This window comes from Athene cunicularia, assembly GCF_003259725.1.
Source record: "Athene cunicularia isolate RWA chromosome Z unlocalized genomic scaffold, athCun1 chrZ_part4, whole genome shotgun sequence".
In the NCBI taxonomy this organism is placed as follows: domain Eukaryota; kingdom Metazoa; phylum Chordata; class Aves; order Strigiformes; family Strigidae; genus Athene; species Athene cunicularia.
The window spans coordinates 641,331-656,382 of record NW_020799145.1 but is presented as its reverse complement, the minus strand read 5'-3'; the positions used below and the strand labels follow the sequence as shown (position 1 = coordinate 656,382).

At 39.0% G+C, this 15,052-nt stretch overlaps 1 protein-coding gene across 2 annotated transcripts in view; it reads left to right on the top strand.

Annotated features, from left to right (window-relative positions):
* The first annotated feature begins 4,479 nt into the window (after nucleotides 1-4,479).
* The window catches only part of MAP1B (microtubule associated protein 1B), a 66,949-nt gene continuing 56,376 nt past the window's right edge, over nucleotides 4,480-15,052 (top strand). Inside the window, exon 1 of one of the 2 annotated variants that reach the window (XM_026866791.1) lies at nucleotides 4,480-4,579. The gene's annotated coding sequence lies outside the window, so the exon portion shown is untranslated. The remainder of the gene's footprint in view (nucleotides 4,580-15,052) is intronic. The other variant, XM_026866790.1, reaches the window with a different exon arrangement.

The window sequence follows — 15,052 nt, the reverse complement described above, 5'->3', positions numbered from 1 at the left end:
GGGGGGGAGGGAAAAGCCCTCTTGCAGTAATAGTGTTATGAAGCACAAAGAAAATTATTGCCAGACCCCATAGTTTGTTAAACTCAACTGATACCTGATTTTGTAACATATATTTGTGTTCTGTGATGGTGAAAGCAGAGATTTTAGAAACGTGCCATTGTTAGAGGAGAGGAAGAGACCCTGCAACAGGGAACTGGTAGCAGCCTTGTCATGTAGGTGTGGTTCGGCAGTCCAGCTAGGACTTCATTTGTCTCTATTGTTGCTTTCTCAAGCATTGTTGCTTTAGCTGGCTGTTTCTGGTGATTATTTTTCACGGCTGTTTGTGGTAAAGGGCTGCCTCATCACAGCTAACCAGCTTCACCACGACCTGCTCATCTTTATTGCTACCATTGTCTCCTAGAGAGAACTACTGAGGCAGATGCTTTGTCATTCAGAGCCTCTTCAGCATTGCACTTTCCTAATTCTACCTAATTTTCCATTGTGTCACAAGTGAATTGGCTGCATTTTAATTAAATTATTAAAAATTATAGAGCAAATGGATAAAACTTATGCCCTCCAGGCAGCTGATGTCATCCTTCCTCTGAAGAAATGCTCTTAAGTCTCTTCTTGAAGCTTCTATTGTACAGTTGCTGCTGCATAGCTCTGTTGCTGCTACCTCCTGCCACTAAGCATAACACCCATTTACAGTTTTAAATGTTCAGAGGAAATGCTTAGGCCTTTTTATTCATCATTTTGGATTAGAAGTCACCTCGCTGCTCCTGGTGTCAAAAGATCTGATTGAGATTTTGCCTGCTAGGAAAAACCGTGATCAAATTTTGAGGTGCATTGTTCTGGATGAGTACACTGGGAGTCTGAAGCTCTATCTGCGTGAGGCAAATATGGGCTCGACTAATCTCTTTCTCTTTGGGAAGTGTGCTGTAGTCTGGAAAAACCTGCTGATTTCAACATTAATTTTCAACGGAGCCTTAAATGCATTTTGGGTTCTTGATAACTGTGCTTCAGTGTCTTGTCTGGTACATCTCCTGAGTACCATCACTGAAAAGTGTGGATTCATGCGCCAAACTGCAGAGCAACGTGTCAAAGAAAACATCTGCTGATAACACATCAGTGGTGTGATGCTACGTAACCTGGTGGAATGCAGAGTCATTTCTTAATATATCATGAAAAGGAAATGGCGTGGTGAGATGCATTTTCAGTAACTACGTTTGGGATGTGACTTTGCTAAGGGGACAATCCTCCAACCCACCATCCACCAACAAAAGAGGGCAGTGAAGAGAAAGCTTCAAGATTTTTCCACTGATTTGGCAGATGCCCTGCTGGGTGTGCCCTGCTTGCTCTCTGATTAGTCCTGTGTCTAGTGGCACTGTACTCCTGACTGCAGAAAGAAAGAAAGAAATAGCTCCAGTTCAGCCATGCTTCTAGTAGTTACGTTCAAGCTGTTAATGATCTACATCATTGGACTGACCTTAGATTTTAGTTCCAGATTTACCTCCGTTCTACCCAAACCTGCTTTGGTTATATAATGTATATAATACATTATGCTACTTTATAATGTACATGCGTAATTTTTGCATCCAGACTGCTGAGTCATGCAGCTGCAGATTTGGGATACTCTATCCAAATCCCAGCTTCAGCTTCTAGGACTACTGTGCATATGGGACATCTAGGCTTTTTTGTTGTCGTTTTAGCTATTTATTTTGTGTTGAGTCCTGTATTTTGGACATTACCTGGCTCATCAGTCTTGACTACACCTAGTCAGAATCTTAACCCTACAGCAAATTTGGATACATGACAAAAGCAGCTAGGGATGCTGGACAGGCCCTATCATCATCAGCACTGCTGAATCATAGTCCATATTGCTCAGCTGACCTCCACAAAAGCTTTGTAGTCTTCCTGCAGAAGCTTGCTGTCAGAGGCCAGTGAGCTGTTTATCTTCTAGCTTCTTCAAGTTCAGTGTTAATTCAATACACTTCAGCTTCATGATTGATTAGTTTACTATTCATAGTTTTTGTATGCACTGTATGTGCATGGTATTATCATCTTTACTTTCTTGCTCTCAAATATTCCAACACCTGGATAACATTAAAGCCTGCTGAGCTGTATTTGTCTGCCAGAACTATGCCCCAAGAATGTACCATATGGCCAAGAGATTTCTGAGAAATGAGAATAAGGATACGTGCAGAAAAGATTCACTGCTTATGCCTCTGAACAGCGATGTATCAGTCAGGAAGTGGAGGTGGCTGGTTATAGCTCAGCTGTTTTTCTCTTGAGTGGTTATGAAACAGGCAGTACTATATTCCCAAATCTTTTTAGAGTTTCAAATGGTAGCTACTTAATAGCTGGTAGCATAGCCCAGTAGTAAGCACGCACCTACCTGGACAGGGATGCTGAGAAGGAAAAGGCCTGGATGAATTGTCCCTGAAGAGGCTTCAGGCTCTTGAAATCCAGATGATTATATTTGCATGGAGAACCTACTCAGAGCTGCAATGGGAGATCGGCACTGCAGGTCTGATTTCTCTGCTCTTCCCCGTCTTTCTCCTCATCCTTCAGCCCCACAACATGGCTTCTGCCAGCACGAGTCCTTACACTTCTGCTGCTTTGAAAGAGAGTATAGCATGGGAGGTATTACTGACAGTAACATTCACAGCCTGAAACTCTGACAGTTACCAGCAAGGAGTGTTTAGTGTTAGTCTTACAGTGCGGGGTTGGCTACGCATGTCTTCAGGCATCTCCTTCCTTGCCAAGCCCCAGAGTAATTTAACTCAACGATTTCATGCAAAGGCACGGCCAAGCATGTGGGGAGGGGCCACCAGACACTTCCCTGCCTGCAGTCCCTTCTGTGTTTGCCAGCTAATTTGTGTAAGTCTAATAATGTTCCTTTAGGAAAAAAAAAAAATCACTGTAACAAAAATTGCATCAGTGCAACTTACCTGTAGTGCAACTGCCGGCTCATTGTTTTTCAAAAGGAGAAGATTTTTCAGGACAATTTCAAATCAAGAAAATTATAGAAAAATGTTAAGCATGTTCTCCTGTGAGGTTTTTTTGTTTGTTTGGAGGTTTTTTGGTTTGTTTTATTTTATTGAGTTTTTTTTTGGTTGGCTGTTTTTTATTTAGTCATCAAAATCTGATGGAAGGAAATCTGTCTTTTGGCTACAATGTTGGGTTTTTTTTGCCTGGTCAAATTTCAGTCCATAAAAATATTTTTTTGAATAATATATTTTTTATTCATATATCTGTCAATTGTCTCACTTTCTAAGTAGCTGGGGGCAAAAATGTTAGGGACAACAGATCTGCTATTTAGTTTTTAAAAGAAAAGACCAAGCATAGCATTTTTTGAACTCAAAAGCAGAATTTTGATACTTCATAAATAAAAGATCAATTTTAATTTACAATATGGGATACTTCAAAGCTTTTGAATAAGTCAGTAATTTAATACTTTGTATTTACATATTAATTTGCAACATGCTAGGTGATGCTGTCTTTTCTCAGATGGACAAATACAACAGTCCTGCAATGTGACTGAAGTGTCCTCTGAGTGATTCACTCTTTCAGTTTGGTAAATGTGGTTTAAACCCTGCTGCCAGTCAAACACCACACAGATGCTTCCTAACGATCCCCCACCCCAGGGAATAGGGAGGACAATTGGAGTCGTAAGGGTAAGGAGACTTGTAGGTTGAGATAAAAAAAAAAACTTAATAATTGAAATAAAATAAAAATAATAAAGATAATAGTAATAATAGAAAATACAAATAATGGTAATAATAGAAAATAAAAATGAAGGATACACAACATGATTGCTCACCACTTGCTAGCCATCCCAGAGAAGCCAAAATGCTGAAACTGCAATTCCAGAAGCGAGAGGGATCTTCCCAGTCAACTCTCATCCATATACTGAACATGCGGTTATATCATGTGGAATATTCTATTGGCCAATTTGGGTCCGTTGTTGTGGCTGTGCTCCCCCCCTGATTCTTGTGTACCTGTACATTAGCAGGATATGGGAATCTTGATTTCTTAGCAACAACTAAAATCATCAGCATATTATCAACATTTTTCTAATTCAAATCCCAAACTGAATCTAAAACACATCACTATTCTAGCTTCTAAGAGGGAAATACTAGCTTTATTCCAGCCAAAACCAGGACAGTAAATCAGTGTATTTCTATTTTTAAAGTCAATTCAGGGACATCAGTAACTTTTCATAATGTGGCTACTAGGATGTGGGACCAGCAGTCCTAAAGCAGGGGCTTTAAAGGATGGTCATCCTTTGGAAAGGCCACTGACTGATTCCTGTCCAGAGTGCTCCTTCCCAGCATTCAGCACTTTCCAAAAAATAGCTGTGTGCCTTGAAAGGAGGAGAGGCTGGGTTTGGAATTTAGAAATACACAAATAGCATGAATGCAAATTGAGAAATATTCAGTGACAACTTCCAGTGTTCATGTATCAAACTAGATGTGTTTTGTATTTTTAATTTTAGGAATCCGATCATGGGACACAAACTTGATTGAATGCAACTTGGATCAAGAACTGAAACTTTTTGTGTCTCGCCATTCAGCTCGATTCTCTCCTGAAGTTCGAGGTAAGTTTTGGGTGGTGTTTGACAGAGGTTGGTTTTGTTTGTTTTTTTTTAAGAGCAGAATTAATAAATACACTTTGGAATTGTATTCATTTATGATTGTTTACGATGAGTCATTTATTTCCGTTATTTTAAAATCTGGTTTGAAAATTATAATTTGTTTTAACTTTCTCACAGCTTAACTTGGAAATAATCAGCCTTCTAGTTACATTTATATCACCATGATTACTTTGGTAGTAGATGTTAGTTTTAGGGCCACACTAAAGTTAGGTAAAACTCAATTTTTGACTGTTTGTTTATGTAACACCAATTGAGTAGTCCCAGAGACTGAAGCTTATTGTGGTAGGTAGAGCACATACAAAACTAACCTGAAAAGTTAGCTCTACATTTTGATAGACTCAGAAATGGTGTCATGGTTGTTGTGCAAGTGTGGCTCAAGCCCCATGTTTCTTCCCAAAGAGCTTGAACTTTTCTCTTTCTTGGTATGAAAGCTGAGGGGTGGAGGGTTTACCTTGATTCACAGGAATGTTCTTTGGCTTGTATGAAGAAATCACAAATTTACAGCACTCATAAGACTAAATCTCTTTTCCTGCCTTTTCTTCAAGACTGTTATTCCTTTAGAGGATGCATACAACGAAGTAAAACAAAACAAAAAGTCCCATTTTGCAAAGACTGTAAAAATTGATTTTGTTCTGGCTGCATAGGAATCAAACGTTTGATAAGATTTCTAACATCTTGTTACTTTAACACAAATGCTGAGTGAGCATGTGTGAAATTAGTCATGGTTTTCATGTAAAAATACATAACCTTCTCAAAGGAGTAGAGGTTGCTTTCATTGGTGAAATCATGGTGGCCATGTACACATTGACTAGTACTGGCACCTAGTTCTGATGAGTGTTATAAATTCTAGCTTCAGGAACATCTCTTTAAGTGTGGTAAAAAAGGGCTATGAAATGTATCATGTTACTACATCACATTCCTAGAGTCAGTTGATATCACTGACAAAGAGATCCTGATGTCTTGCTAGCATTACAGTTTTGATATGATGGTTTCAAATAATATACAAAAATGTCTTATGTAACTATTTCTTCCTCTTACAGCATAGGTTATAGCAGATTTTGCCATATTTACCCATATATAGAGTAAAACATTGCGATAGTTAAGAAAAAAACAGAAACCTCTATGATTCTTCCTGGTGTGAAAACCAAGAGAACCAATACAATACTCAGTGTGAAGATTTTGAGTCAAGGCATGTACTTCCTGATTTACATAGAAGTAAACTCGGGCCTGGAATACATGTCTTTCATTTCAGTTTAAGTGTCATGAAGCCAGTTCAACTTCTCGATGGCACTAGTACCCTTGTTTTACAGAGAGGGAATTCTGATAAGTGAAATTATCACAATTTATCTTTAAGGAATGCAAGATGCTGTGCATCCCATTTTTAGCATGTATGTGTTTTACTTTAAAACTTTAGGGAGAAAAAAGATCTGGGGGTTCTCCTTTAGGAAAAATTTTCCAATGTGTCTCATATTTTTTGCTGTCTTGTTTAGATGATAAAACCTGATACCGTTGCATGAATTAAAATAAAGCAAATGCTCTGCTTTCATATGGTAAATAAGATTATGCACACCTTTTTTCAACAGAAAGATTATAGAATTCTCTAGGAATTTTTCTCTAGGAATTGTATTTTGGGTTGATTTTTTTTTTCTTGTTTGTGTAGACTTGCCTATTTAGTCTGTCATTGTGTTGAATTACAGCTTAATTGCATGGGACTGGAATTCATCAACATCTCTATGACAAGCAGTAATGAATGTGTTTTTCACCACTGCTCAATCTTTAAACAATAAACAACCAAACTCTATTTTGAAAGAGTGTTAAGGGAGCCTGAAACTTGGGTAAAGGGAACATACAGGAGTAAAGCTAGCACTTGACCAATTTCATGTCTAAGGTTTTGTGGGGAAGCCCTCTAGAATCCTGTTGCACAGGTCAGATGATAATTTATTTTAGTTTCTTTCTGTGGTTCTTGGATGAAGCTTCTTTGTATCCTTCTTACTGTTTCTTAGTTCATAAAATCTGTTCATAAAATTTCAGAATGTTTGATTTGTGTTACAACACTCAAATATTGGATTTTGAATGTTTTACCAGTGAAATGGTTAATGTTCATACTAAAGAGATTATTTTAAGTGCATATTCCTTTATGGTCCCTGACTCAGAAATTCTTCAGAATTTGGGTTACTAGGAGACATTTTGTCCAAGGAAAGTAGTCATACAAGGTGACAGGGTAGTCTGGGAGGTAATTAAACAGCCTTTTTTTTAGTCCTTAGGGACTGGACTCTGTGAGACTCATACGTGGGGACAGTTTGCTCTTGAGGAAGAGTAAAGTCATCTAGTGTGTCTGTACAGCTCCTTGTGTAGTCAGGTTTCACTGCTGACTGAAGCCTGTTTGATTATGATGTTTAATTATGGTAATTGCAGTGCTGTCTCAGTACATGCTTGTATGCTTTGCAAATCAGCTTGAGGATATGCACAGCAGCAATGTGAAGGGTAGGACTCTTTCTCCAGAAGAAAGCTTGTAGGAAATGGGGCCAACCCTGTCCCCATGCCATATGCCTGCGATGCTGAAGGAGATACATGTGAGAGAATATGTCTGTTAAAGCATAGATGTATCTTCACTCGAAGAATTAAAGGTCTAATCCTTCTCCTTGGGTAGTGAATAGCAGTCTACATGTTGATACTGCAGGGAGCGCAACTGGATCCCAATGCTCTTTTTGTTCTCTTTTCAAAGGAATGGATTGTGACAGTGGCATTTGTGCATCCTGTATTCATCTGCTGGGCAATTTATGGAAGATTTATGATTCCTAAAAAATAGGATTCAGAATGGAAATTACAGCAGATTTTTTTTTGATACCTTGTAGAGCAGATGAGTTATCAGACTCCTTAATAATACCAGATCTTGTGGAGATATTGTCAGGTGCTGGTGAAAAATGAGTTAACAGAGCTGGTTGCCAAGACAACAGGCAACATGACTTAAAATGGGTGCTCCACTACTTCCTTCTGTTTTCTCTGTCATGTACTGATAACTTCCATCTTATGTTAACATCACAAGGACAAAAAAATTCAAGCAATGAGTTGTAACATGTACATGCTGGAAAAGAGAATGTGTATCTGGTAGTTAGGCAGTGCAAGTGGAGAGTCTTGGAAAGAGATCTGTTGACATTGCAGCTATACAAACCAGTCTCTTCTTAATTAAAAAAAAAAAAAAAAAAAAAAAAAAAGGTTTCAGCTGCATTAAAGCAGCTTCACAAAAGACCAAATAAATGAGTTTTTGGGGTGCGGATGGGGAAGGGTGAAGCCATTGAGGGTCCTTCTGCAAGACTTCCACACCTACTGTTTTGTCCCTCAGCTTCCACCTGAGGACACTTGACTGTTGCATCGGTGCATATTCAAGCCCTTGTCTAGATGAAATGCATTTTATTTAAATAGCTGTTCAGTAGCTAGTCATCCATAACCTTCTAAGAAACACCGCTGAAGCAATCAATGCACTGTGGCTATGTTGTGCTTTGTCCTGTTGTTATGAAGAATTGTGTCTGTGGAAGACATGTTTACTATATGAGTGGTACCGGGAGGTCTCCTGTTGCCTAAATCAGCAGTTGGTGACTGCACTGGCTTCCTTATCTCTGCCCAAGCCTATTTTCACCAGCCTGCCTGTGGCCAGTGTTCCCTGGGCAGCCACCTGCATCATCATCATCAGTGGATTTACCTCCTTTAGGCTTCCTAAAGGAAGTCATTGTTCTTTGAAACTGTCATGACCCCAAAAAGCCTTGACAGATTTCATTCCAACAGTTACTGTTTCAAATGTTACTGTTTAGGACTGTTAGTATCCTGTGAAGAATTTTTGGATCTAGGAATTTTGGCCATCAACTCCCACTGCTCCGTACTTTGCCCAAGTGGTGCATGGTCCCATTGCCTTTGTCAAAGTGATCTAAAACCAGTTAAGATCACACATAGTGTCTCACAATGTGAGCTTGTGGAATTGCTGATAGAATCCTGAAGGGCATGGTTTTCATGCTCTCTTATTGAATTTCAGTTCATCAAAATTTGTTGAGAGGACACAGGTACTTGAACAAAACCTGTCACTTAAAATGAAAGAAAAAGACCCAAGAAATCAAGACCAGACTTCTCAACTGGTATGAAAGCACCATCACTAAGTGCCTAGGAATTAATTTCACTTACAATATCAAGTAACCTGATATGCACATTTAGAGACATCTTATAAATATGATTCTTCAGCTATTAGAGACTGCAATAGCTGGAATAGCTATCAAGTGGAGTCATTTTAGCTCATTCTGTGTTTGAGAGGTTAATTTTAGTTGGCTACCAGACTTGGTTTTTCTCTCAAAGTATTTGTGCCTTGAAAGAAAGAAAATGGAGGCAGAGTAGTACTTGAACAGGGAATTGAGCTGACTCATGCTGCTGCGGCTGTGAATGGTGTCTCTGCAGGGTGATGCTGCAGCGGTGGGGACCCCCAGTGTCCTCACTGGGGCAACTGGCTGGGGAGCACATGCAGCGCTCTCATCTACTCGCAAGCTTTCTTTGTGTAGGATGCTGGGATTTTGGTGGCTCAGGAGAGGATTACCGTGTAACAGGCTATATGTTTGGATACATGAATTGTCAAAGACTTCCTTTCTTAGTACTAACCAAAATCCCAGAGATGGGCTAATAAGTGATTTTATCTTTTTCTCATCTTTGAATAAACTGTTGCACTTATATGACAATCATTCTGACACTGAATTCCATTTCTACTTTTTTAGGAATGATCTCAAAGAAAATTATCATTAATTTACATTGCAGCCAAAACACCGGTATCTTCTGATGCTAAGCTTAGTGTGAATCAGCAAAATGAAAGTTTTTTTTTAAATGCCTTGTATCGCAAATACATACAATGAGTTCAGTGGTCTTAGAATAACACATATTTTATGGCAACAGGTTTTTGACCTGTGTAAGGCAGCTACCAGAGACATGGGATTGTTAGTTGTGAACAGTGATAAAATTTTAACTCCGCTCTAAAATTTGAATCCCCATTCCTCTTTATTAGAATAATAATTCAGTATGCCTAATGGTATATTCAGAAGGGTTATTTTGTTAGGGTTATTTAACAAAAATGTACAGAATTATAATTTTTAATTTGCCCTTTATGAGACTCCTCAGTCTTTCTTTCCTAACATTTTGTCTGATATGGAAGACTTTTAAACAAAATTTTATTTTTGACCCTTGCCCAGTATCATTTACACATGACCCATCTCTCATCTCTCCCATCATGGATTTATAATAAATGTGTAACCAGAACATCATTGCCACTTTTTTCATCTAGTTTCTGGTTGCCATGTGCAACATTTTTCTGTTTTTCTGTTTTTCTTAATTTTGTTAAGACTTATCTGCCTGGATTTTCTGTTACTTTCTGGTACAGTTTATCAACCATGTGAGAGAAATATTAAGTGTTTGTAATTAGACTTTATAATGAGAAAAGACTTGATCCAGAGGCCATTGGAATAATCAAATTGGAGTTTTGATTAGAGGAAATGCTATCTAGTATTTTTAAGGTAGAACAAGGACCAAATTTTCACGAGGGAGAAATAAGTACTTTAACTTCTTTCTTGCCAGATAAAAAGTGGTGCTTTATTGCAGCGAGTTGCCTACCACTGTATTAAGTAGTAGGACCAGACCCAGAGAAGAAGAGTTTAGACACTCCTTGTCTCTAGACTGAGTGGAGTGGGCAGCACATGTTCATCCCTGTTGCCAGCTGTAGAATGAAAGTTGCCACTGTGGCTGCTGCCATCAGCCATGCAACAGCATGAGGAGCTCCAGCTGTCATTTACCTTGTAGAGACAAATACAAGAGATGCATTAGTGCTGGCCGCAGATCCAGGTGCTCCTGTCTGTAGACTGCGGGCAGTATCCCATAGTACTTCACAGTCCCTATGACTAGGTAGGGAAAATACACACTTTAGTCAGTAATAGTCACAAATAGAAAGCTGGGTAGTTCTGTAACAGAGACCCATGCTTTTGCATCAAACCCCCAGATGGTCCCACCAAAAGGACGTGATGGTCACTTTCAGGTCATGTAGTTGCTGGTGGCAATTCGTTTTTAGAGCCAAGAAGAAAATCCAGTGCTCCTGATGAGCACTGCTGTCTGTGTGTGTAGCATAGACTCATAAATGTTAAGGACATGATTCTTCTGGTTCCTGACTTTTCTACTGGTTGCAATTAGTCCGTCTATGATTCAAAACCCGTTGCTGATACAAGACAAAATTAAGTTTTTTTAAAAAAAGATATTAAAAATCTGTGTGAATTTCAGCATTATTTTGATGTTTGTTTTGACATTTTGATTTTAAATTTTGACAGCTTTCTGTATTTTGCTACTTGAGAGCTTGTGTATAGTGGTGAGATGAGTCACTGTCCTGTGTCCCTTTGTCCCCATCTCCTGCATAGTCATATGTGAGAGATTCTGCCTATCAGAACTCTGGGAATCTTAGGGCTTTATCTAAAACAAACCAACAAAAACACACACACAAACAAAAAAACAAGCAAACAACCTCTTCCAATGAGAAGCCATATTCTTAGCCTGTGTAATCTCTTGAGTGATTCTAATGAGCTATGGAGACTTTCACATGGAAGTCAACTCCCCCTGCCAAAGGCAGACTTTGGAAGCTGTCCCAGTTTAATGGCATTTCTGTAGCTCTTCTGGAGAAAAGGCCGATCTCAGCTTCAGCTGCCATATCCTGAGTCACAAATAAACTTTTCTAGGTCTTGAAAACTCTTTATGGTGGATTGAGTTGTGTTGTCCATGTCATCATGTCCTCCCACCAGCCCCCCAAGAGACTAGAAAGCAAAAGCAAGAAAACTCATGGGTCAAGATAAAGATGATTTAATAGTGAAGGAAAGAGTAAAAAAAGAACAAGCAAAGTAAAGGAAATCATTCACCACCTCACACAGGCAGACTAATGCCCAGCCAGTCTCTGAACCTTGGAAAGTAAAACCACCACATTCTTTCTCTACTCCAGCTTTTGTTGTTGAGCATGATATATGATATGGAACATCACTTTGGCCAGCTTGTGTTAGCTGTCCCATCTTTGTCTCTTCCCAAATTCTTGTCCACCCCCAGCTTACTCATTGGCATGGAGAGTGGGGCAGAAGGCGGCCTTGATGCTGTGTAAGTACTGCTCAGCAACAGCAAAAAGGTTGGTGTGTTATCAACACTATTCTAGACACAAATCCAAACACAGCACTTTACTGGCTTCTGTGAAGAGAGTGAAATCCATCCTAGGTAGAGCTAGTAAACTCTTAGCATTCATATTGTATCCATTAACAAGAGCAGGACTGCAGTCTTGGGTAAGTCCTTTCAAGAGACTGTCAGGAAATAACTGAAGTTTCTTGGATCACTGTAAGTGTGAGGAAATTGGTATCATGAAAACTGCCCTGGCCACGTGGGACAGTCAAGACAGACAAGACTACAAAAATATTCAAACAGGGAAGAGAAAAGCATTGCTTTCATCTTTTTGTGTTCAAGTCATGTTTTTTTTGCTGGCGCTGTTGTTGAAGGGAGATAAGTATGGGATGAAGCCTGCCAGACCCCTAGGAAGAGAGCTCAACCAGAGGGGTCTTGCTTCTGATCTTGGGGCTTTGAAATATCCAGCATGCATCCTGGCAGGGGTATTATGGCCATCCAGCATGCTTTCTTCACATCAGTCTTCTGGAACCTGCACAGAATTTAGACGAGTACTTTAAATAGATACAGAAGGCAATGCCTTCAGGAGTATCTCTGGACAGGATTTAATGCTTGTCACAAGCTAATAATTTAATGACATTACTCATAATCATTTATCTAGCACTATTGAATTTTTCAAACTTATTACTAGCTGCAAAGCTCAGATTCTGAAAGTTCATTAGACTTGGAAGATTTAAATATTTTTCAATACTAATTAAGCTTTTGTACATTTAACATTTCCTAACAACCTAATAAATTTTAATATTTCTGTCTACTTTTTTTGGTAATTGTATTACAGAAGGCCATTCTTTTTACATTTCAATCCACTATACATAAAATGCTTGAAATGGTCTTCCGTTTATTTTATATTATGACCCACAATGTGAATTGCTGGATCAAATAAAAAAACTACCATCTTTCAACATAACACATGGAAAACGTGGAAGTCATCAAAAAGAAATTCAAATGGATATCGTGTATTATCTAAGTGAGTCTTTAAAAGTAAGGATGTGCTCCTTTGATCATAGCACTCTCTCAACTGTGTAAGTAGTTTGTCTGCACCAATTGTATTCCTGAAGGGTTCCTAGTGGGAATAGTTACTCTGCACCTAACAATCCGCTACACCTATAAAAGCCTGTAATTACAACAGGAATTACAATTTGTTTCCAGCTTTGGTGGGGTAATGTCATTGTATGTCAAGTTAGGGGATTATCATGTGGAAGGAGACCTTGCCACATTCTCATTTTGTGTTAAATGGCAGGTTAATCTGTTAGGAGAAGTTGTTGAGTGGGGAAAAGCCATTTAGTGGTCTATGTTAATGGGTGCTGGTCCTCCACAACCATTTATAGACAGCAAACAGAGGAAAGAGGACATGCAAAGCATTCAGATTTCCATAAACAGTAGAGACTTACTATTCAGTCCATTTAACAGTATAATACAGTTATGGGTTAGAGCCATGCTTACCTAAAAAGGTATAGTTTTGACTTCTGGATTGTTTCATGGCCTGTGTGCTCCCTCTGTAAATAAACTGGTTTAAACTAATGCAAATTCCAGGCCGAGGAATCAGTTTCTTTCAGGGAATCTGGAAGAAACTTAGAGATTTACTTTATTTTACACATATCTCTCTTTTTTTTTTTTTTTTTTTTTTTTTTTTTTTTTTTTGTTTCACAAAGCATGTTATATATTTGCAGAGTTGATGCTCCTCTAACTTCCAGTCCATTCCTAACTTGTGTCTTTTTGCCTGCTTATGTTGGAAACAGCTGGGCATCTATGAAATTACCTGTGTTGTCCCACGCTTTTCAGGCCGTCCTAGAGAGCTCTGAGAATCAAATGAGTTTTTAACACAATACCTGCTGCTTTCCAGGTGGGTAGTATTTAGTGTGGTATGCTCAGCCCTGGGAAGTGTTCTGGTCTTGGCATGGTAACATTTACTCCCTTCTTGTCTTGACTTGCAGTCACAAAAAATAAGGGATGACTTTAAAAGAATGGGCCACTCTAAGAACTTTCTTTTGCTATTGGAAGTGAAAGAGTGGTGGTGCCAGGCAGCCCTATGTAGAGTTACCCTACCAACTCCAGATGAACTTGTACCTCTACCCAGGACAGTGCAGCTCCATGCAGATGCAGTCCCAGGCTTCAGTCCTAGGGAGCAGAATGATCTCTTCAGTGATGAGCCACTCAGAAGACTATCAGGAGGGTTTTATCACATCAGTATTTAGCTTTGCCATAGCTCTGAGTTGGCAGGGCTCTACTGCCGTGTTTCAGAGACAGCTTTGGTGTCTCTGCAAGGGCAGTTTTTGTATGTACAAAGCATAAATCAAAGGCTTTATACACTGATGTCCAAAACTATTTTTCCCGTTTTCATGATTTATTTTTTTATTTCTTCAGCTTATTTTCAACACTGTATCCTATTCCCTTCTGCTTTCCTAAAATGAGTGAAATGTTGAGTTTTGATATTAGCAGATGTTTTTAAGACTACGGAGTAGCCTATGTTCATCCTAGATGACACTTTCTTCTTTTCCCCGTGCTGTTCTTTCTACAGTCTTCCTGTATGTCACAGTAAGTCGTAGTAATTTAGTGGTAAAATATGAATGGCATCTTGTCATTACTGGGCACTTACAGGCTTGCTGCCTTCTTGGAGCCACACCACAGCTAACAACAAATACATGTTTACTTCTTTAAGAGATGAGTTTAGAAAAAGCTGTGATCAGAGATGTCTCTGCTCACAAATGATGTTTTGTTGTTTTTCCTTCTTCTGCTTCTGGCTTCCCTCTGATATTAAATATGTTGGAGGCTACTTCTAGCACTTCCAAATTTTTGTTGGTCTTTCTTTTGAGCAGATTGCTGCCTCTTTGTCAGTGATTTACCTTAATCTAGGCAATGATCAAATTACATTTATTCTTAAATTCTTGCTGAACCCCACCCACCAAGTATTACTTCCTGTACTGTTCTATGTCTATGACTTACTTGCAAAGATGGGACACTCTCAGAGAATATTGGGTTGATATTAGACCAACTATTTGTCATTACATAGTCTGGGTGATCTGGTTGTTAGCTAGGTAGGGACTGGACACAATGAAAATCTCATCAGTAACTGCTGGGGAGAAAAAAAAAAAAAAGCGCATATGTTTTCAAACCAGCGGAGATGTAGCTTACATGGATCTGCCTTGCCGTAAGTACTATGACAACAGTTACTGCTTTATAAGTGGAGTTAAC